The following is a 24,741-nucleotide window of genomic DNA, read 5'->3' on the forward strand; positions in this document are numbered from 1 at the left end:
TGACCAGCTATGTCGATCTCTGAAAGCTTCTTCTCCGAAGACTATAGCATGTACAGGAATTTATTAAGCTACCTCTCTATTCTTGCAATAATGTGTGTACTCGAGGAACACTTTTAGTTCATTCTTTCTATGTTTTCGTCTCTCAACACAAAGTAACATTTACTCTTTTTGACATAAGTAAGTAAACTCTGGCAAGTCAACCGGTGTCTTTCAACATCAAACTCGATAAAACACAAGTACAATATCACAGTAACAATCCAGTAATTTACGGACCTGCCTCATGCAGAGCAAAGACATGAAGTAAGAGAAAATTCTCTAGTCTCGATCGAGTCCAATACATGAATGTGCATAGAAATCTATATTCAATAGTTCATTAGTCTTTTAACAATCAACACAGACACTAAAGAGCACAGAATACAACATAATTATTCCTTGAGTTTTCAACACGTCTTCTGTTCAGATTCAGATTCTTTATTGGTCATTCAGCATTTTTACATGAAATACACTTCGTCGGTTCACTTAACCTATTAATATTAGAAAATAAATTTTTACATATTTTAGTTGATATTGGGCATTTCTAAAAATTCTTCTAATGAATAGAAAGGATTAGATAACAAAAAGTTATGTATATTTTCTTTAAATAATTTGTTAGGCTTGATTGACGCATTTTAGACAATTTGTTATATATTTTAATTGCCATATACTTATGACTGTTGTTAGTTTTAGCTAATCTATTTTGTGGCAACAGCAGAGAAGTTCAGGTTCTTGTATAGTAGTCATAAATTTGATTTGTTACACTTAAATTAGGTAGTTCAGCAAGTATGTAGTTAACACTGTCAAGAATATATAAATTAATAACAGTTAAAGTTCTATATTTAATGAACAATGTGTTCTATTATCTACCTTAGCTATTGCTCTGATTGCTTTCTCGTGGGTCACCATAATTTCATTTATTTTTCTGCTGTTTCCCCAGTGTATTAACTCGTACCTTAAAATAGATTGAAAAAAGGCAAAGTACACTGTCTTTGCATACTCAAATGTCACACAACACATCAGTCTCTTCAACAAACATGTAACTCTTGACAACCTAACCACTATGTGATCAACATGAGAGTTCCATGTTAGACTGTTGTCAATTATGATACCTAAAAACTTTGCCTTTTGTTTTTCTATTTTTGCAGTCTTTGATAGACTGAACCACATATTCTGGGTCTTTTCCTCCTTTAATAGTAAACCATTTGCATTAAACCATGATGTTGCATTTTCTCTTGCCAATTTCATATCACTTACAAGGTTATCAAGTACATGGTTTACAGATAGAAAAGTTGTATCATCTGCATACATATATGTCTTTACATCTATATTTCCTGGTAAGTCATTTATGTGTACAAGGAAAAGAAGTGATCCCAATTTAGATCACTGTGGCACTCCGTGTTGAACCTCAAGTGTGTTTGACAGATGACTTCCTGAACTCACCACCTGTTTCCTTTTATTGAGGCGTTTCCAGCCATCCTGATTTAGGTTTTCCGTGATTTCCCTAAATCGTTTCAGGCAAATGCCGCGATGGTTCCTTTGAAAGGGCATGGCCAATTTCCTTCCCCATCCTTCCCTAACCTGAGCTTGCGCTCCGTCTCTAATGACCTCGTTGTCGACAGGACGTTAAACACCACTAACCTAACCTAACCTAACCTTTTATTGAGGTACGATTTGATGAGTTTTAAACTGTTATCACATATTCCATAGTACTCAAGTTTAGAGAGCAAAAGTGAGTAGTCAACACAGTCAAAAGCTTTGCTCAGATCACGTAAGGTTACCTGTGTGTGAGCATTGTTCTCGAATGCTGCTAAAATGTCTCTGACTAAGAGCTCTATGGCATGTATAGATGACCTCCCTTTTCTGTAACCAAACTGTGATGCACTTAACATACCATTTAGTTCTAGGTACTTATACATCTGCTGATATATTATGCCTTCAAAGACATTTCCTAGTACTGGAATTAGTGAAATTGGTCTGTAGTTTGCAGGATCCGATTTGATACCCTTCTTAAAGACCAGAGTTACCTTGGATAGTTTGAGAGGATCAGGAAAAACCCCTTCTATGAGACACAGGTTCATAGAATATGTTAATGGTGCTGCAATGTAATGTATGATTTCTTTCAATAGAATGTTTGACATATTAAAAATATCTGTACTGTATGTATTTTTCATTTCTTCGACTATTTTAAGAACTTCATGTTGGCATAACTGTTTAAAGTGTTTCAATAATGATCTGGCCCTATTATGATATAGGTTTGCACTCTTAAGAGAATCTATACATGTTACATTGGGTTTACCGATCGACTTTTTTATATCATCAGCACAGCTTATAAAATATTTATTGAATGTTCCTGCTGGTATTGGGACTGTCTTGTCAAAGTTTCTGACTTCACCTTTAACAGTATTAATTACTGACCAGGCTGTTTCGCATTGGTTTTTACTATTTTTTATGAGATTTGTGTTGTATCTTTGTTTCGCCAATTTTAACTCTTTCTTATACAGTTTCTTAGTGGTTTTTTCGAGATAATTAATTTCATTAGAATTGTTTACTTTGGCAAGGTGCTTCAACAGCAGTAGCCTATTTTTTTTAGATTATCCAGTTCTTTCGTGTACCACAATTTATCCTTTCTTGTTTTATGATATTTCTTTTGAACAAGATAGGCTTTTAAAGTACCTGTAAAGTAATTGTGGAATGTTTCATAAACTGTTTGGGCACTCGAATCACAGTTTTGAAATAATTTGTCTCAGTTTGTTATGCTCAGCTGGTGTGTTAGTTTTATGAGATTGTTTTGTTGCTCTCATCCCCTTTTATAAAATGTCTTAACTCTGCTGTTAATATGAAGTGGTCTGAGAAAACAAAATCCTTTACCTTGGGGGAGTACATTTCACAAGCACAGTTGACAAAAGCATTATCCAAGCACACTTTTAGTCTTGTTGGTTCTGAATTTACATGATGGAAGTTGTTCTGCCTTTGCATATTCAGTAACTTATTTACACTGTGTTTGTTACATGTTACATCAAAGCTTGAATTACAGTTACATACTGTTTCCACTTCGTTATGTAGCAGAGTACACTGTCTAAATTATCTAAAACAGTTTTGTCATCTGAGTCAGGGGAATGGTAGATACATACTATGATAAGTTTCATTATATCCCATATGATCCTGGTAATTTCAAAGTGTTTCTCTACATATGCCCAACTAAGATCTAGTGCTCCTCAAGTCTACTTCATTTGAAACATAGATAACAGTACCACCATTACGGTACTGCAAAAACTGTTTCCATGTTTATAACCCTCTGGTACATAGTATTGTATTTGTTCTGATTTAAGCCAATGTTCTGATAGACATAAGAAAGAATACTTATTCTGTGGCAATGACTCCTCCAGAATTTCAACTTTACTTTCAAGACCCTGAATGTTTAAAAATAGGATGTTATTGTGACTCATCTGTGAGTTAGCTGGTTGGTTTTTCGCATTTTTATTTTCTTCTTAGCTTGAAATCATAAAAAATTATCACTGAATGACACAGATGTATTTTTCCTTTGGCTCCTCCTTAAGCATTGCTGTTTTACTGCTCCAGTTGTTGTTGGTTCTGATACTGCTGCTGTTATTGGTTCTGCTGATAATGATGGTGCTGCTGCTGTTTTTCTTATTTCTGGTGTTTGTTGTTCCACAACTGCTGTGCCTTTCTGTGAATTATTAACACTTGGAGTGTTCACTTGCATTAATAAAATTTCACATTTGTCTTCATTGACAGCAGATTTCACATTTGAGTCTCCAGGTAACACACACTTCATGTCCATGAGAGGTATGAATTTTCTATCATCACATTGCACATTTGAGATTTTATTTACTAGTTCTAAAATTTTTGTTACTATTACGTTTTTTTCCAAGCACATTTAGATGAGAACCGTGTGTTGTGTGAAATCTTTTCCCTGAATTGCTGACGTTCACAAATGTTACTTTTCAAACAGCTTGCAAATATTTTGCATCTCTTGATTTGCAGTTTCACTTTCTTTATTTACACAGGACCATTCTATCAAGTCGTAACGGCGTGGCACTGAAAAAACGATAACATTTGTTCCTCTCAGCTCATACAGTTTTCTTTTTAGCGAGATAAAGAGATCATTTTTTTGGTTCCTGGTGACATCATTTGATCCCGCCTGGAAGATGGAAAAGTCCTTTTTGCTCAATAAGGAAATTTTTTCTTGACTCATTTACGTAGCAGCAGTGAATTTTGCTCCTGGTTTTTATTGTACAGTTAAAATTAAAATTCTGACTGCTTGTACGCCGAAATTCAGTGGCTATACTTCGCCCTTGGCTGTCGGCATACAGTTCAATTTTACCGGTATTTGCTGCTGTTCCGAGATTACCTGTTTTCTGCCTACCTTTGCAGTAAGCGAAGTCGTGTTTGGCACTATATATTATGTCTTTTTTGTTAACAAAGGTCGATATTATCTCAGTAGAACAGCTGAACAGTGGGAGATTTTTCGTGAGCACTTTCGCATATGATCTTTTACTTAACTGCTGCGGAAATATTCCATGTTTTACCTCATTCACAAAGTTGTTCGGTTTTCCACATGGTACACTTGAACTGTCAAGAACACTGTCACAATCTGTAGTTGAAAGAGCTTGAAAGTAATTTTCGTTCACTACATTTATGTTTCTTTCGCCATTTTCTGTATCTTGCATTATCTGTTTGCGTCTTTTGTACTTCACTTTCGTCCTATTCTCCGACATATTCGTACGATTTTGTCATGTTCCGTTCACTTTTTTCTTCTTTAAGTTTCTTGAAATCCATCTTCAAGGAACTGGTAATAAATTGTAAACTAGACACACATCCGCTGAGCTTTATAATTTGATCCTTACAACTGTCACAATTTTTCTTTTTCACAGCAAAATTCACACTTTTTCTCTGAAACACATATTGAATTCTTACACTAGCCACCATCTTGGCGTTGGCGGCTAATACTTGTCGTCAGTGACTCGCCCCTCTTACAGTCTTCTAATAACAAACTTTCGACCTGCACATAAAAACAGGTGGATCGGTAGAAACATTCTCACTCTCCCACACTCGTACCAAAAATATCTGGTGTTCGAGATGGTGGAAATCCATGTTTCTAGAATTTACCCCAAAACCCTTGAGGCACTACAGTGTGTGTGTGTGTGTGTGTGTGTGTGTGTGTGTGTGTGTGTAAACCGATGACATATCCAATGAATAAACAAACAAACTTAATATATGTAACCAAAAAAAAGCTAGTCATATAAACTTCGTAATCTGTGCGACCAAGCATTGTATAATTTGAAACAGTAAACGCAGAACAAGGAATCAGCGATCACAAAGCGGTTATTGCATCAATGATTTCAGCTGTAAATAGAAATATTAAAAAAGGTAAGAAGATTTTTCTGTTTAGGAAAAGTGACAAAAAGCAGATTACAGAGTACCTGACGGCTCAACACAAAAGTTTTGCCTCAAGTACAGATAGTGTTGAGGATCAGTGGACAAAGTTCAAAACCATCGTACAACATGCGTTAAATGAGTATGTGCCAAGCAAGATCGTAAGAGATGGGAAAGAGCCACCGTGGTACAACAACCGAGTTAGAAAACTGCTGCGGAAGCAAAGGGAACTTCACAGCAAACATAAACATAGCTAAAGCCTCGCAGACAAACAAAAATTACGCGAAGCGAAATGTAGTGTGAAGAGGGCTATGCAAGAGGCGTTCAATGAATTCGAAAGTAAAGTTCTATGTACTGACTTGGCAGAAAATCCTAAGAAATTTTGGTCTTATGTCAAAGCGGTAGGTGGATCAAAACAAAATGTCCAGACACTCTGTAACAAAAATGGTACTAAAACAGAGGATGACAGACTAAAGGCCGAAATACTAAATGTCTTTTTCCAAAGCTGTTTCACATAGGAAGACTGCACTGTAGTTCCTTCTCTAGATTGTGGCACAGATGACAAAATGGTAGATATCAAAATAAACGACAGAGGGATAGAGAAACAATTAAAATCGCTCAAAAGAGGAAAGGCCGCTGGACCTGATGGGATACCAGTTCGATTTTACACAGAGTACGCGACGGAACTTGCCACCCTTCTCGCAGCGGTGTACCGTAGGTCTCTAGAAGAGCGTAGCGTTCCAAAGGATTAGAAAAGGGCACAGGTCATCCCCGTTTTCAAGAAGGGTCGTCGAACAGATGTGCAGAACTATAGACCTATATCTCTAACGTTGATCAGTTGTAGAATTTTGGAACACGTATTATGTTCGAGTATAATGACTTTTCTGGAGACTAGAAATCTACTCTGTAGGAATCAGCATGAGTTTCGAAAAAGACTGTCGTGTGAAACCCGGCTCGCGCTATTCGTCCACAAGACTCAAGAGGGCCATAGACACGGGTTCACAGGTAGATGCCGTGTTTCTTGACTGCCGCAAGGCGTTCGATACAGTTCCCCACAGTCGTTTAATGAACAAAGTAAGAGCATATGGACTATCAGACCAATTGTGTGATTGGATTGAAGAGTTCCTAGATAACAGAACGCAGCATGTCATTCTCAATGGAGAGAAGTCTTCCGAAGTAAGAGTGATTTCAGGTGTGCCGCAGGGGAGTGTCATAGGACCGTTGCTATTCAAAATATACATAAATGACCTTTTGGAAGACATCGGAAGTTCACTGAGGCTTTTTGTAGATGATGCTGTGGTGTATCGAGAGGCTGTAACAATGGAAAATTGTACTGAAATGCAGGAGGATCTGCAGCGAATTGATGCGTGGTGCAGGGAATGGCAATTGAATCTCAATGTAGACAAGTGTAATGTGCTGCGAATGCATAGAAAGATAGATCCCTTATCATTTAGGTACAAAATAGCAGGTCAGCAACTGGAAGCAGTTAATTCCATAAATTATCTGGGAGTACACATTAGGAGTAATTTAAAACAGAATGATCATATAAAGTTGACCGTCGGTAAAGCATATGCCAGACTGAGATTCATTGGAAGAATCCTAAGGAAACGCAATCCGAAAACAAAGGAAGTAGGTTACAGTACGCTTGTTCGCCCACTGCTTGAATGCTGCTCAGCAGTGTGGGATCTGTACCAGATAGGATTGATAGAAGAGATATAAAAGATCCAACGGAGAGCAGCGCGCTTCGTTACAGGATCATTTAGTAATCGCGAAAGCGTTACGGAGATGATAGATACAATTTTTCATATAATCTATGAAGAAAATTGTTCACAATAAGGTCATACAAAACGGATTAAAATAATATTATTTCGCCCAATCAATTTGGTCACTGTTGAAAAATTCTTCAAGGGAGCATAAAGGCTACTGTTTCAAGTCAAGTGCAAATTTCCTTTTGAATGCTTCTGGCAGCAGGCATTGCACTTCTTGGCAGAGTGTTGAATATTTTTACAGTAACCACTAGAAAACTATCTTGTGTTTCACATTGTTGATAGCTTGCTATTTCAATGTTCCTGTTACGTATTTCTTGCAGCATGCTGAAAGCTGCTTGATTTTCGTATTGGACTGATGAGACACATAAACACATACTGGTTGAAAATGATCTCGTGTGACCTACTCCAGGTGTGCAAGGAGGAGCGCTATCTGGCCCTGCAGAAGTGACGAGCGCTATCCTGTCCTGCAGAAGTGACAAACTGGCAGTTGCATGACTTGATACACATGAACCTCATGTCAGAGTCTGCCTGGGCTATGCCATGCTCCAAGTTTTGTTCTAGAGAAATGGCTCAGTGGACTGATACTACCTGCCTTTGATTTTCACAATAAGACTGAAGAGCTGCAGAACATCATCTCCAATGCCACTGTATTAAACAGTTTCTGGTGACTAGATGCAGTCAAATGCCTTGCTGAGGTCAGAGAGTGTCGGTGCTATACTTTCTCTGTCCTTTTGCCCATGCCTTATCTTTGTAATTATTAAGTCCAATGCTGCACTAACTGTTCACTTTCCTTTGTGAGAACCTTGCTGTTTGTCCTGGAAGAGTTCATTGTCTTCAGAGTAACTTAGTTTATGATGTTATTTGCTATGTAGGAAAAAAATATATAATGGATAGGGGAAAGAGGCTCTGTGTGTTCCCTAATAAATATTGTTTGATGTGTTTGTAAGTATCTATGTAGTAATCAAGAGTGCAACCTTCTTCAGTGTCAATAGAGTAGTTACACAGTATTCGACTAAAGAGAAAGTTCTACTCATATTTAGATCTTCTCTTAAGCTGCTTTTCTTAAAAGGTTATATTCCTTCTGTGTTGTGTTAAATAAATATATTTTTCTGCAGTGCACAAAAGTTTAAACGGTGTCCACGAATTCTTTCCCCGATTACAAACATGCAGAAGACAGAAAACATATGGTCTTATCTTGAAGTGCTGGTAACATATTTAGGTATTTGTGTACACACACACACACACACACACACACACACACACACACACACACAATTAATAACATTTGATGTGTGTTGCTTTTTGCCAGAAGGATTTTCCAGGCAATACTCCAATTTCACCCAAGTGTTCGTCAGCATTTCATGGGGGGTGGAAGTTATAATGTCATTAATTCTGCACCACAATGATTTGACATCATTGTTCAACACTGTTTGGTAAACCTAGTCCTTGACATAACCACAAAGGAAGAAATCCAGTGATGTTATGTCTGGAGATTGCAGAGGCCAGTTGATGGGACCACCAAGCCTGATCCATCATCTTGGAAATGTTGTATCCAAATAGGCATGAACATCTAACACCCAACAAGGTGGTGCACCATATTGTTGGAAAATTATGTCGAGAATGTCCTTAATCTGTGGTATAACAAATAACTGCAACATGTACAGATAGTTACTGGCTGTGATTGTCATTTCACTGAAGAAAGAAGGTCATATGATTTTATTGTGTATAAGATCGCACCACATGTTCAGCTTAGGGCTGTCTATGATGGTCTCTAAAGCAGCATGGGAACTCTCAGATTGCTAGATCCTGGCATTGTGTTGGTCAACACCACCATTCAGTTGATATGTGACTTCACCTGAGAAAAGGACATACTTCAATAGTCATCACCTTCCTCTGTCTCAATCAGGATGTCAACAGCTAAGTCATAATGTGCACTGTACTCTGTTGGTGGGGTCGACTTATGGCTAGGACTTTGTACATATGGAAAGGAAGTTATTTTTGTAGGATGTGGTGCACTAATGTCTTCGGAATTTGCAACTCCCATAACACTCTAATATCACACTCTAATAATCACTTTCTGAATATAGCAGGTGAACTAAATAGAAACCTAGTCCCAACAGGGAATCATATAGCGCTCTTAGAAAAAAAGTGTTCCGAGACTGTTACCTGAAATGCTCCTCCATGATACTGACAAGAGGGAGATTGAGTTAATAATTAAATCACTAAAGACCAAGAACTCTCATGGATATGACAGGGTATCTAGCAGAATACTGAAGTATTGTTCCACGTATGTTAGCTCAGTACTTAGCCATATCTGTAACTTTTCCTTTAGGAGTGGTCGGTTTCCTGACCGATTAAAGTACTCGGTAGTGAAGCCACTTTATAAAAAGGGAGACAGGGATAATGTTGACAATTATAGACCTATTTCTACGCCATCGGTGTTTGCTAAAGTTATCGAGAGGGTTGTATATACAAGGTTACTGCAGCATTTAAATTCACATAATTTGCTGTCAAATGTACAGTTTGGTTTTAGAAATGGCTTAACAACTGAAAATGCTATAGTCTCTTTTCTCTGTGAGGTTTTGGATGGATTAAATAAAAGGTTGCAAACGTTAGGTGTTTTCTTTGATTTAACGAAGGCTTTTGACTGTGTTGACCACAAAATATTACTGCAGAAGTTGGAACATTATGGAGTAAGGGGAGTAGCTTACAATTGGTTCGCCTCCTACTTTAAGAACAGAAAGCAGAAGGTAATCCTCCGCAATATTGAGAGTGGTAATGATGTTCAGTCCCAATGGGGCACTGTTAAATGGGGCGTTCCCCAAGGGTCGGTGCTGGGGCCACTGCTGTTCCTTATTTATGTAAATGATATGCCTTCTAGTATTACAGGTGATTCAAAAATATTTCTGTTTGCTGATGACACCACCTTGGTAGTGAAGGATCTTGTGTGTAATATTGAAACATTATCAAATAATGTAGTTCATGATATAAGTTCGTGGCTTGTGGAAAATAATTTGATGCTAAATCACAGTAAGACTCAGTTTTTACAGTTTCTAACCCACAATTCAACAAGAACTGACATTTTAATCAGACAGAATGGGCATGTTATAAGCGAGACGGAACAGTTCAAGTTCCTAGGCGTACGGATAGATAGTAAGCTGTTGTGGAAAGCCCATGTTCAGGATCTTGTTCAGAAACTAAATGCCGCTTTATTTACCATTAGAACAGTATCTGAAATAAGAGACATTTCAACACGAAAAGTAGTATACTTCGCATATTTTCATACGCTTATGTCATATGGTATTATTTTTTGGGGTAATTCTTCTGATTCAAAAAGGGTATTTTTGGCTCAAAAACGGGCTGTTCGAGCTATGTATGGTGTAAGTTCGAAAATCTCTTGTCGACCCCTATTCAATAGTCTGGGAATTTTGACATTGCCCTCACAGTATGTATTTTCTTTAATGTCGTTTGTTGTTAGCAATATTAGCTTATTCCCAAGAGTTAGTAGCTTTCACTCAGTTAATACTCGGCAGAAATCAAATCTGCATGTGGAATGCACTTCCTTGACTCTTGTGCAGAAAGGAGTGCAGTATTCTGCTGCATCCATTTTCAATAAGCTACCACAAGAACTCAAAAATCTTAGCAGTAGCCCAAACACTTTTAAGTCTAAACTGAAGAGTTTCCTCATGGCTCACTCCTTCTATTCTGTCGAGGAGCTCCTGGAAGAGATAAAAAATTAAGCAAATTCCAGTGTTACATTCTTGATTTTCTTTATTTAAACTAACGACTTGTCGCCTGAATATGTTTCTTATATTTCATTTTATCTGTTTCTACAATCGTGTTATAATTTCATGTATTGACTCGTTCCATGACCATGGAGACTTCTCCTAAATGTGGTCCCACGGAACAATAAATAAATAAATAAATAAACTGACTTCTTAGGGCCTGTCAAAAAGTTGCTTCTCACTGTATGCATAGTCTTGGCACTAGGTCTAGGCCGCCTGTTCTAGGAAGATCACTGACAATCTCTGCTTCCTTAAACTTTGCGTACTACATCTCGATGTTTTTACCATCTGGTGGATGACTTTGCTATGCCATCTGGAATTTTTCTTTGGGCTGTTTTTTGTGACTGTGTCTCACAATACCAGATGACACATTGGGCTTTCTCCTGGTTTGAGTACATGTTTTTTGCAAATGGGATCTAATTCCACTCTTGTTACATCACTGGACCCTGTAACAAACAATGTAACAGTGTACACAAAAATTTTAATATGTCACAAGCAATCCAAGATAAAAAGTGTTTGTCTAATTGTCATATTTTATACCTTATGAATGTTTGTAATCAGGGGAAGACTTCTGGGACACCTGGTTTTGGGTTTATAATGATGCTTTATGTGGTGCAAATGTGTTCAGTGTGCTTGACTATACTAAGATCTTCACTCAAATTCTGGTGGTAAAAAAGGACAACCCTAATACAGCCATCATCACTCTATTTGGTTTACTAGAGTGTTTTTTATGACATTTGGCTTACATAATGCTACACAGTCATGGCAAAGGTTTATCGCCTCAGTACTGCAGGGTTCACTATTCCTTTTCGCCTATCTGGGCGACATCCTTGTCTTCTTGGCCACTGCAGAACAGCACCAACACCACCTAACTGAAGTCCTGAAACTCTTAGAATACACAGAATGGTTCTTAACACTGCTGAGTTTGTGTTTGGCCAGTCGCAAATTAAGTTTCTAGGCTACTAGATTTCTTCTTTAGGCTCACTACCACTGCCAGAAAAAGCACAACTCAGTCTGAAGACTATACAACTGAATATTGTTAAGGAATTATGCTGCTCCTCAGGCATGTTGAAATCTTGCCATCATCATTTGACACATACAGCTGAACTACAGGAACCTTCGACTGCAGCACTTGCTGGTCCGAAAGCCAAAGGAAATTCTCCAATTCAGTGGACAGACATGATGAACTCTGCCTGCAAAATGGCAAAACAGAGCATAGCAAATGCTGCACTTCTAGCACACCCTGAGCTGGATGCAACCCTTGTGTCAGTGATAGGAGCAAGCCATACTGCTATCAGAACAGTGTTGCAACAGTCATACGATAGTGTATGGCAGTAACTTGTTTTTTATACACATAAGCTTTCACCATTGTCAGAAAAACTCGTGCATGTATTATCAATAACTTTTCATAGTCTGTGAGGTAATCAAGTAATTTTGCCCTCAATTAGAAGCCAGAGAGTTCACTCTCTTCATGGATCATAAGCTACTTACCTATGACTAATGACAAAGCAGCAGCAACTGCTCACCGCATCACTGCAACCATTTGCAATTTATTGCTCAGTTCAGTATCAATATCAAGCATGTCTCAGGCATGGACAATGTCATAGTTGACTCTCTGTCTTGCATCAGCAGTGTGTTAAGCAGCACCGATTTCACACAACTTGCCAAAGTGCAACATAAGATCAGGAGCTCCACAAGCTCCTTAATGATGTATCTTCAATTTTAGAGTTGCAACTAGTCGACATTCCTTGTGCAAATGTTAAGATACACTGTGATGTCTCAAGTGAAAGGCCTTATCCCTTCTTACCAACTATATTTTGCAGATGTACCTTCAACAACTTGCATACTGGCATCAGACCATTATCTTGCCTGGTCTTGAAACAATCTGTTTGGTCAAAAAAGCAAAAAGAACCCCACTAATGGACTTGTGTGTAGCCAGTGTCAACACAAACACAACAAGATATCCTGCCATGTGCATGCACCATTGGGAGACTTCCCTCACACAATTTCATGATTTCTGTGATTATATATCAATGTTGTAGGCCCACTAGAACACTATCCTCTAACAATGATTGACTGCTTCACTTGCTGGCCAGAAATAGAGTCAGTTGACAACATTTTAGCAAGAACTCTAGCCTTCACCTTCGTGTCAAGTTGGATATATCGTTTTGTTTGTCTTCTACATGTCACAATGGACCACATTGGCAATGTGAATGTGATCTGTTTGCCCAGCTTACAAATTCTGAAGCACTGTTCACCACAAAACTACAAGTTATCATCTGGTGAACAATGGTACAACTGAATGTTGGCTCCATACCCTAAAAGCAGCACTGATGTATTATGAAGCTAACTGGATGATAGCTCTATCAATGGTCCTACTTGGTCTCCGAAAAAACACAGAAAACAGGACTCCTCATCAGAGGGCTATGGAAAATTGCTGCAGCTTGCTGCAGAATTTATTAATGTGAATTCCTTGCATCCTCCTGGCCAAAACCAGCCAGACTTCATTGATCAGTTGAGAAAACATATATATAGCATGCATTCACCCTTGCAAAGCTTTGATACATGGTATAACATGAAGTTATGTGCATCATGACTTGGAAACATGCAAGTTCATAACACTATGTACTGACAGTGTTAAGTCCTCACTACAGCCACCTTACAAAGATCTGCACTGTGTCTTACGAAGACGAGCATGAACAATGGGTGTACCAGTAAATGGCAAATGCTGTTCAGTTTCCAATGACCAAGTCAAACCATGTACATGTCCTAAAATGTACTGCCAACTGATGTGTCATGGAACCAGCCTCATCCATAAGCATCAGCAGCACCCAATGCAGATCTGCCTCCAACAAACCACAGCAGTTGCCTTCTCCCCTCTCACAGACAAACCAGCATGGAACAAAGATATCTGTGGGAGTTACAGGTTAGCTTTCCCTGCCTTAAAGCAGAACTTGGGGAGGAAGGAACCAGATATTTTGCCCTAGTGCCCATCTCTTGAAGGTTTAGTTGTTTCGCTCATATAGCCCTTCTTGATCTGACTCAGATGAGCCCTGGTGCTCTTCCCAGGCTGGGTATCGTGGAGCAGGAAGTTCACTGGTGAGAGCCTCTTAACCACTACATAAGGTCCCACAAATTTGGGCAACAACTTATCAGTAATTCCTTGGCTGCCCTGATTCTGCTTTCAGGAAAACCCTGTCCTTGACCACAACAGAGGCGACCCATTTGCCATTGTTGTATCTAACCTCCTCCTGGTAATGTGCCAGCTTGTTATTATTCTTGGCAGCCTCCCATTTTTGCTTAATCTCTTCTAGATCCCACTGTTAGAGTAGGAGGTCATTAAGTGACCAAAGGTTGGTTAATGGGGAATACAAGGGAAATGCAAACATCAACTTAGCAGAAGTAGTCTTATGTGCTTCATTGGTCACTATGTTGAAGGTAAAGTCCGCAGCTCATGGTCGTGCGGTAGCGTTCTCGCTTCCCACACCCGGGTTGCTGGGTTCGGTTCCCGGGCCTCGTGATGACTGGGTGTTGTGTGCTGTCATTAGGTTAGTTAGTTTTAAGTAGTTCTACGTTCTAGGGGACTGATGACCATAGATGTGAAGTCCCATAGTGCTCAGAGCCATTTGAACCATTTTTTTTAAGGCAAAGGATAATGAATTCAATGATCCATCCCATCGCCTCTGTGACCCCACATGATATGCGATGAGAGCAGACTTAAGATTTCGATTAATCCTTCCAGTAAATGAGTGTTGGGTGTGTAGTAAGGTGTAGTGATGATATGTGTTATTCCCTGAACAAAACAAAACTTCCTAAAACTCTTAGAAGCAAAGGCCACGGTGTTGTAACCACAACCAAAATATAGTGATTCCTTTCTGTGTATGGGACAACAGACCTAGATAATCGACAAACAATTTGTTCATAGGTTAGTATTCACAGGTTGACTGCAGTAAAGCTTGCTTAGGGCTGATATCCGATTTCACCACCTTACATGACTCACATTCTGCTACCAATCTATGAATGTCGCAGGCCATTCCCTTTCGAGCCAGTTGTTCCCTCACCTTGAGCTGGGGTCTGTCATACCCCAAATGCCCCCCACACATGGGCTGATGGAAGTACTTGAATACGCCAGGGATTAAACTACTGGATACATACAGCTTAGCTCTCTTGCTATCATGGGGCTGAAACCATAGCAAGCCCTTCCGCGCAGAGTAGCTTCCCATAGTTTTACCCTCATCTAACTTACTACAGATGGACTGTAATTCTTGATAACATCACTGCTCATCCTTAGGACTCACAAAAAAGAATGGTATTTCTGTTAAAATCGCTATCATGCACTTTGCTTCCCCAGGAGACTTTCACTCTTGCTTGGACTCAGCCTCTAGCTTAAGGCATCGAAAACCTGGTTTTCCCCTCTTCTAATATGGAAGACATTAAACTGAAATGCGGAAATCCTCACCACCCACTGCGCTATCCATCCAGTCTTACATAGGTGGGCCAACACCCAGCTCAAGGCCTGGTTGTCCATTTCAAAGCAAAACATGTGATGTTTCAAATAAAATTTGTACCCTTCCAGGGCAAAAAGGAAAGCCATAGCTTACAACTCATATACAGAATATTTAGACTCAGTGCCCAATAACATCCTTGAGGCAAATGCAAGAGGCCATCCTCACCATTCTCTTCTTGTAACAGCATGGCTGCCACCCCTACACTGGAAGCATCAGTCTGTACAATAAAAGGAAGGTTGAAATCGAAAATCCCTAACATCAGAACCATACTTAAGGCCTGCTCCTATCCTTGGAATGCTACATGTTATGACTCTTCCCTACCATGCTGACAAAATGAGCAATGGCTTTTTAATCACATGGCACCAGAAACTGTAAGACGGCCTTAGTCTAGCTTTGATCAACAGCAACTCCCTTTTGCGAGACAATGTGTCCTAAGAAGGAAACTTCACTCCGAACCAAGGTTACCTTAGTAGGTTTTACTGTCAAACCAGCTTCTCTAAGCCATTCAAAAACTTGGCATAGGTGACCAAGATGTTCCTCAAAATGGCATTATACACAACTATATCACCCAAATAGTTATATAGAAATTTGAATATAGTCGTCTAGAAAAGAATCTAACAGACGCGAGAAAATACCTGCATTGGTGGCTAGCCCAAAGAAGGTTTTTTTTTAAATTTAGAGAGATTGTAATCTGTACAAAATTCCATACTTGGTTTAGACTCTTTGTGAGGGAAATTTGGTTTAAATCCAGGACCAAAGAAACTTTGGTTACAAGCCAGGTAAAACAATTAATGTGACTCCAGTAGTGGAACAGACTCCAAAAAAATCTTCTGGTTTAAGATACAGTAATTAACCACATGCCTAAATCCTTCACCATGACTTTTAGGGACTAAAAGAATTGGGGCTGCATAGGATTAAACTGAAGGTCAAATCACATCATTTGCTGGCAACTGATTAATAACCTTGCACAACTTCTCCGCTTTAGGCAGAAACAACCAATATGAGGTTCTGATCGTTAAGTCTTATGAGATACGTAATTTTATTGGTCACCCCTAAACAATTGGTAAATGCTTCTGGAAAGTCACCCAATAAATCAATCAACTAGGAGGCTTGGGCTTCTGGTAAATGTCAAACACCTTGATTCCTGCCCCATGGGAGCACATTTTAAAACTTTCCCCAGGCCTGAACTTAAAAGGAAAACTGACCACCAGTATAGCCCACCAAACACTTCATCAACTGCAAAATATGATAAACTGGAATAAGTTTAGCTGACAATCTCTTGACAACCCAGCACTTGTGAGGCCATGTAAAACCCTGAATTCTTAACTCAAAGAAAGCATGACCTACTACCTCAAGAGGGCAACCATGAGCAGCGATACACAATTGATTCTTTAATTTTAGCCTGGCAACCCAGAAATTCACCTATAACTTTTACATCAGGCATAATTTAGAAGAGATACGCTACAGCTGGAATCCAATAGGGCACAGACAGGTTCCATACCCAGTAAGGTACACATATATGGTAGCCTCTAACACCTTACAGCATACACTCTATGACAACCCACCAGGGGCCTCTGACACAATGGCAAAGAGACCCTTTTCTTTTGGCATCAGCTGTTTCCGTACATATTCGTAGGGACCAGAAACCCCCTCCCAAAATGCTCCAGTTTGCCGCAACGATAACACTCCTATTTAGCAGCCACAAAGGACCATCCCAGTAGAACATTGATATTATTCACCCTGTCCTGACAACAATCTATGTCTAATACTCCCCACTTACTGTCACCGTAATGAATATTTTCAATGCTGACCAGTATTTTGCCTAAGTCAGTAGAACACAAAAGCTTGTCATAAAAGAGAACCCTTGATCTGTCTTCCAGCTTCATCCCTTCTAGGATATTAGCCACCACCTCAACTTCAGAAATTTCTATACACAAGGCTAAGATGGCAAAACACACTCCACTGATACATATGTTTATTTATCAGCTCTTTCTTCTCATGATTCCCAAGACATTTACTCAAAAGTGACTTCCGGAATTCAACATATCCTCATTCTCTGACCCCTCAGCAATAATGCTGGCTAAATGACCCACAGCAAATGGATAAAAAAGTTGTAACACAGCACTATGATCTACCTGCAACATGTTTGTCTGTTCATTTAACGTAGCCAGTAACCATAAAAGTTCCATTAATTGGTCAGTACTATCAACAGATAAGCTCATCACTCCTTTGAGAGTAGCCATTAGTGGATTAGGCAGTCTTCCAAATGGAGTCTGAAGTTCCAGTTCACGTTTACCTTCACTGAAATTAGTACTAGCATTTGGTTTCTCATCACACCAACTTTGAGAGATGAAATAATGAAGGCAGCAGAGGGTCAAGTAGGTATAAAGACAAGGGCTAGTACAAATCCATGTGTAACAGAAGAGATATTGCACTTAATTGATGAAAGGACAAAACATAAAAATACAGTAAAAGAAACAGATGAAAAGGAGTACAAATGTCTCAGAAATCAGAGTGACAGGAAGTGGAAAATGACTAAGCAGGGATGGCTAGGGGCCAAATACAAGGACTGAGAAGCATGTATCACTTGGGTAAGATAGATACTGCCTACAGGAAAATTAAAGAGGCCTTTGGAGAAAAGAGAATCACCTTTATGAATATCAAGAGCTCAGGTGGAAAACCAGTGCTAAGCAAAGAAGAGAAAGCAGAAAGGCGGAAGGAGTTTGTAGAGGGTCTATACAAGGGTGATGTGCTTGAGGGCAATATTATGAAAATAGAATAGGGTGTGGATGAAGATGAAATGGGGGATATGATACTGGATGAAGAATTTAACAGAGCACTGAAAGACCTAAGTCAAAACAAGGCCCCAAGAGTAGACAACATTCCATTAGAACTACTGATAGCCTTGGGAGAGCCAGCAATGACAAAACTCTTCCATCTGGTGAGCAAGATGTATGAGACAGGTGAAGTACCCTCAGACTTCAAGAAGAATATAATAATTCCAATCCCAAAGATAGCAGGTGTGGACAGTTGTGAAAATTACCAAACTATCAGTTTAATAAATCATGGTTGCAAAATACTAACATGAACTCTTTACAGACTAATCAAAAAACTGGTAGAAGCCAACCTCGGGGAAGATCAGTTTGGATTCTGTAGAAATGCTGGAACACGTGACACAATACTGCCCCTTGACTTATTGTAGAAGATAGGTTAAGGAAAGGCAAACCTACATTTATAGCATATGAAGACTTAGAGAAAGCTTTTTAAAATGTTGATTGGCATACCCTCTTTCAGAATCTGATGATAGCAGGGGTAAAATAAAAGGAGCAAAAGACTATTAATGATTTGTACAGAAACTACTAGATAGAAGTTATAAGAGTCAAGGGGCATGAAAGGAAAGCAGTGGTTGAGAAGGGAGTGAGACAGGGTTGTAGCTTATCCCCAATGTTATTCAATCTGTATATTGAGCAAACAGTAAAGGAAACAAAAGAAAAATTTGGAGCAGGAATTAAAATCCATGGAGAAGAAATAAAAACTTTGAGGTTTGCTGACAACATTGTAATTCTGCCAGAGACAGCAAAGAACCTGGAAGAGCAGTTGAATGGAATGGACAGTGTCTTGAAAGGAGGATATCAGATGAACATCAATAAAAGCAAAATGAGGATAACGGAATGTGGTCAAATTAAATCAGGTGATGCTAAGGGAATTAGATTAAGAAAGGAAACACTTAAAGTAGTAAATGAGTTTTGCTATTTGGGGAGCAAAATAAATGATGATGATTGAAGTAGAGAGGATACAAGATGTAGTCTGGCAATGGCAAGGAAAGCATTTCTGAAGGAGAGAAATTTGTTAACATTGAGTATAGATTTAAGTGTCAGGAAGTCTTTCCTGAAAGTATTTGAGTGGAGTGTAGCCATGTATGGAAGTGAAACATGGACACTAACTAGTTTAGGCAAGAAGAGAATAGAAGCTTTTGAAATGGGATGCTACAGAAGAACTGTGAAGATTAGGTGGGTAGGCCATGTAACTAATGAGGAGGTACTGAATGGAATTGGAGAAATGAGGAATTTGTGGCACAACTTGACTAGGTGAAGAAAATGGTTGGTAGGACACATTATGCGGCATCAAGGGATCAGCAATTTTGTATTGGAAGGAAGCATGGAGGGTAAAAATCATAGAGGGAGACCAAGAGATGAATACACTAAGCAGATTTAGAAGGATGTAGGTTGCAGTAGTTATTCAGAAATGAAGAGGCTTGCTCAGGATAGAGTAGCATGGTGAGCTGCATCAAACCAGTCTCTGGATTGAAGACCACAACAACAACAACAACATATCAACTTAAGGATAACATCTGTTGTTGCAGGAGATATCTTCATCCTGCAATTTTTGAGTTTCAGTTAACACCAAGGGTTCTTTACTGACAGAACAAATATCATGACTCTTTTACCCAAATGGTCATAGAGAGCCTGTGCTCACCAAATTTGCTTATGATATGGGGAGGTATTTTTGAATGCCAACACATCATACTGGAGCTCGCCTAACAAATTTTTATGAAACAGAATTGCCTCAGTCACCTGTCCCACTGATATTGCCAAAATGTTTATTCACAAGGTTAAGAAAACAAGCAAGCCTTGACAAGTTCACCAACACTGCCTTCCTCATCCTGTTTACATATACGCAGCTCATATTGGAGACATGGCTTTTGAAGGATGACTGCACTGATGACTTTCCTTACTCCAACAGTACCCATCCTGAAACATAAAATGATACAACAGAACCAGAGCTTGGCAAGAAAAGAGCAAATATAATATACAAAAACAAATACACCAACATTATGCTAGTACCAGTGTGCAGTTTTGTATCTTCACCACAATGAAACTCAACCACTCTCACTGCTGCTAATGGTAGATAGGAAAGTGGAGCACAGGGGCTGCTGGAATAGAAATACTGAGTCCAATAGAGGATACACATTTTAATTTCTAATTTATTCCAAAAGACATTAAACGAGCTCCACTGGTATTAGCATATACAATGACTGACTAACATCCAACATTTCAAACTTATTACAATTAAATCAGCTTTAAATAAAGCAGCAAGGCAACAATTTTACAAGAAGCACACTCTTAAAAGTTCTTCTTCTCCTTTTTTTAAAAAATGAAGCTTTAACAGCAATTGAATAACACTGTTATTGTTTCTCTCTTTTCTTTGTTCCACTAGCCTTTTGCTACATACAATTGTTGCACAATTTTACAAAAATAACTTCAGGCATTTATTGGCACCAAATTATCTGGTAACAGCAACACAGATTACTACTAATCACTCAATTTAATGAGACATTTGTTCTGAAAGATTTGTGCATGACAACTAATAATGATAAAAGAAAATCCCCACACAAACATTGCCTTGCTCTGATCTCAATAAGGTCAAATTAAGAAGCGGGTAACCAATCATTTTACTACTAGGTGCAAACTTATTTGTAAAAACCTTTCTGGTTACCATAAATTAAACAAATTGGCACAAAACAGGTTACAGCTGAACAGTGAACCCTGACTCCCATCAATTGGTGTTAATTTAAAACAATAAACCTCTTACCCCTTTTACAAATTACAAACTACAGTTACTAGTAGTACTAGCAAGAGCAAAAAGTGGCCAGTTATGACAGCACAAGGTGCTTAGCCAACTTTGTCACACAATCACACTCTGTGTCCTAGGTAGGCCATTTAGACTACAAACAGCTAGATCCACAACATAAGAAAACACTAGTAACACACAAAAGTTGCTTCAGCAACTAAACCTTGCTACATTAGCCAACAGGCAATTTACAACCTTGGGCACTGTCGTAAACAAGGGCACTAGTGGTTAAATTATCTGCACAGTTATAGTTAGTGCTCATATTCCAAATTATTTTTCAAAGGAACAGAAAGCATGAACCTTAAACATGCCACCGAATACAAATTTTGCACCTGTAACTGTCAAGTTTGGTTCTCTCACAACAGCATCTTTTGTACAAGGCATAACAACAACTAGAAATATTAACCCATCAAACAGTTTTGAACTATGCTTAAACAGCATTTGTTTAACATGTTAGTTGGGACAGTCGCACAATAACAACTGACAAAAAAAAATTATAACCCTCAACAGAGATTTCACAGAAAGAAATATGTCCCTTTAGCACTACAAGAAAGCAGTCAGCTTCCTTGATATATTCTCAACATTATGTTCAGAACAGCCAGAGTACAGTCTGAACCAAACAAAAAGCTCAGATGAGGCACCAAATTGTTACAACTATTAATGCTAGACATAACAGCATCAACAGCCTGACAGCATAGAGCTTGAGCCCACTAGATCGTCAGATGTGGAGCAGGGAATATGGCTCACCATTCAATATCAATGTCAGCAGTGCAGCAAGACAGCAACTCCACCTCTTCCCCAGATCAACTATGGCTGGTGAAGACAAATACCGACAGCCCTTGGCACGTTCCCTGCCAAACATTAGTTTTGCTGTAAAGAAGCCACCACACCATTATGTCCCACAGAGTCATGCTGCCAAACTAACCACTGTGCCACTCACTGCCCAATGCTCGGTACCAATTACCTGCCTCACAAGCCACCTCACCCTCTCTTTAAGCCACTGCCAACTGACTGCAGTGGTAGCCAGCAAACTTCTCCACTGATGTGGATAAAACAGAGTGAAACAAGGTATCAGTGGGAGTTATGGCTCACAGAATGCACAACAAGATCTGAATGATGCATACACCTCCTTGCACATTTTTTGGACAATGCTCCATTTCCCTGGAGAGAACTGATGTAGTGTTTGTGATTGCTTTCCACTGCATTTGTGTTTGTGCCTGGCAGTTGTGAAAGTATTTATGCACCATATTTCATGTACCAGCATGGCTGATTACTTTGAGATGCAAAATTAATTTGTTTCTACACCACATTCCTAACCTTTCTGAAATATATTTTCACTAGCAACTAAATGTCCATGTTTTAAATATTGTATCACTTCTCAGCAATTTACCATACAAAACTGATCAAGAATATCTGTTATGAAATTTCTTTTGGCCATTAATAAACTTTAAATGTTCAGAAATGCAATATTTTGCACTTAACAAAACGAAAAAATATAGTAGCCTTTGACTGTAATATCAATGAGCCACTGTTGGAATTGGCCAACCTGATTGTAACACTTAATAGGGTTATGAAGTGGAATGATCACTTAGGTTCAGTCATGGGTAAGGCAGATGGTAGTCTTTGGTGTGTTGGTAGGATATTGGGGAAGTGCAATCAAACTACAAAGGAGATTGCTTACAAATAACTTGTATAAACAGTTCGAACATGGACTATTGAATGTTTATGGAAAAGCACAGCACAAATGGTCCCAGGTTTAATCCATGGGAGGGTGTCACAGAGATACTGAAGGTACTGAACTGAGATAAAATTAGAATAATTACTGCAGACACAGAGGCATTCAAACAATCATTCTTCCCACGCTCCATATGTGAATGGAACAGGAAGAAACCCTAATAACTGGTACAGTGGGACATACCCTATGCCATGCACCTCATGGCGGTTTGCAGAGTATAGATGTAGATATCATTGTCAGTTCCTCAATTATAGTCATATACTCTGACTTTTTGTATCTCAATGGTATCTCGTAAGCTTGCTTGCACCACTGTCTGTTTGAAGACCTCAGTATTTTGTTTGTTGATGGACAAAAATGAGCTGGTTACGTTGAGTGTTGTTGATGGCCTTGTTGTCTTGAGCACTTCTATATGTTAATCTGTGCTTAACTGTGTTGTGTGATGTTATAAAAATATATCTTTGATTTTCTTTATCTCCATGGTCACTGTGTCACTTTTTGGTTCTAGTAACAGAGTGATTTGTTATTTGACTCTAAATCTGTTTCATTATGTGGTTCTCTGCATAAAATAATTACAGGCATTAGGTTATGGGACAAGGCAATCGTACATGCCTATATATGTTTTCTCAGAATTCAGTGCATTAGGTCACAGATTTATTCAAGTGAACATGATGCTCAAGTATGGATGTTAAAATTCTGAAACTGTCATATTTCACTGATCTTTTGCTGAAAGCCTTCTCTGCTTTTCTGAACTAATTAGATAATGTAAGTCTGATTTACATTCAGGTTTACATGAAAAACTTACATGAAGGTGAATAAATTGAAAAGTTGCAGTATCCAGGAATTTTATGGTAAGAATTTCTGGCTGTGAAAATATCAGTTGCAAAACTGAGGTAAATGAAGCTGTTGGGAGAGAAATAGCTTGGAATGACTTAAAAGTGAATGTGATGCTCATTGTATCTACTGCCATGAAACCTGACCAATTGAAATTGAGTGGTTGTTTGATTTTTTTATTTGGTCCCATGGTTAGATTATGTACAGAGTGGTAGTCCCGTACATCATCCTACCACCACCTACTCCAGTCCGGTCACTAACATCACCTATCCTATCAAAGGCACGGCTACCTGTGAAACCAGTCATGTGATTTACAAGCTAAGCTGCAACCTCTGTGCTGCATTCTATGTAGGCATGACAACCAACAAGCTGTCTGTCCGCATGAACGGCCACCGACACACTGTGGCCAAGAAACAAGTGGACCACTCTGTTGCTGAACATGCTGCCAAACATGATATCCCTCATCTTAATGACTGCTTCACAGCGTGTGCCATATGGATCCTTCCCGCCAACACCAGCTTTTCTGAATTGCGCAGTTGGGAACTTTCCCAGCAATACATCCCACATTCCCATAACCCTCCTGGCCTCAACCTTCGTTAGTCACTGTCCTCACCCATCCAGCACCCTCCCTGTTTCCATTCCAGCACTACACAGTCGTCATTTTACTGCCACACCCAGTCATTTAATTTCTTTTATTTCTCTCCTTTCTGCTACTTACCCCCTCCGCACCTTCTCTCCTTCCCTCTGTCTAAGCTGCAACACTTGACTGTTCGCCACTACCACCATACTATCCCTCCCCCTCCCCGCCCCAGCCTCCTCCTTACCCCCACCCAGTCGCCACATCCATCAGGCACTGATGCTGCTGTTCGCAGTGTGGTCTCAGTTCTCTGAAACTGCAGACGTGTGTGCAGTGTCTATTGCTGACAAAGGCCTTAATAGCCAAAAGCTTTAATTATGTGAATCTTTTTATTGTGCCTATTGCGACTCAGCATCTCCACTATATGGTGAGTAGCAACTTCCCTTCTCTCGTATTGTTACATTCCATCCTG

This window comes from Schistocerca americana, chromosome 3, assembly GCF_021461395.2.
Source record: "Schistocerca americana isolate TAMUIC-IGC-003095 chromosome 3, iqSchAmer2.1, whole genome shotgun sequence".
Taxonomy (NCBI): domain Eukaryota; kingdom Metazoa; phylum Arthropoda; class Insecta; order Orthoptera; family Acrididae; genus Schistocerca; species Schistocerca americana.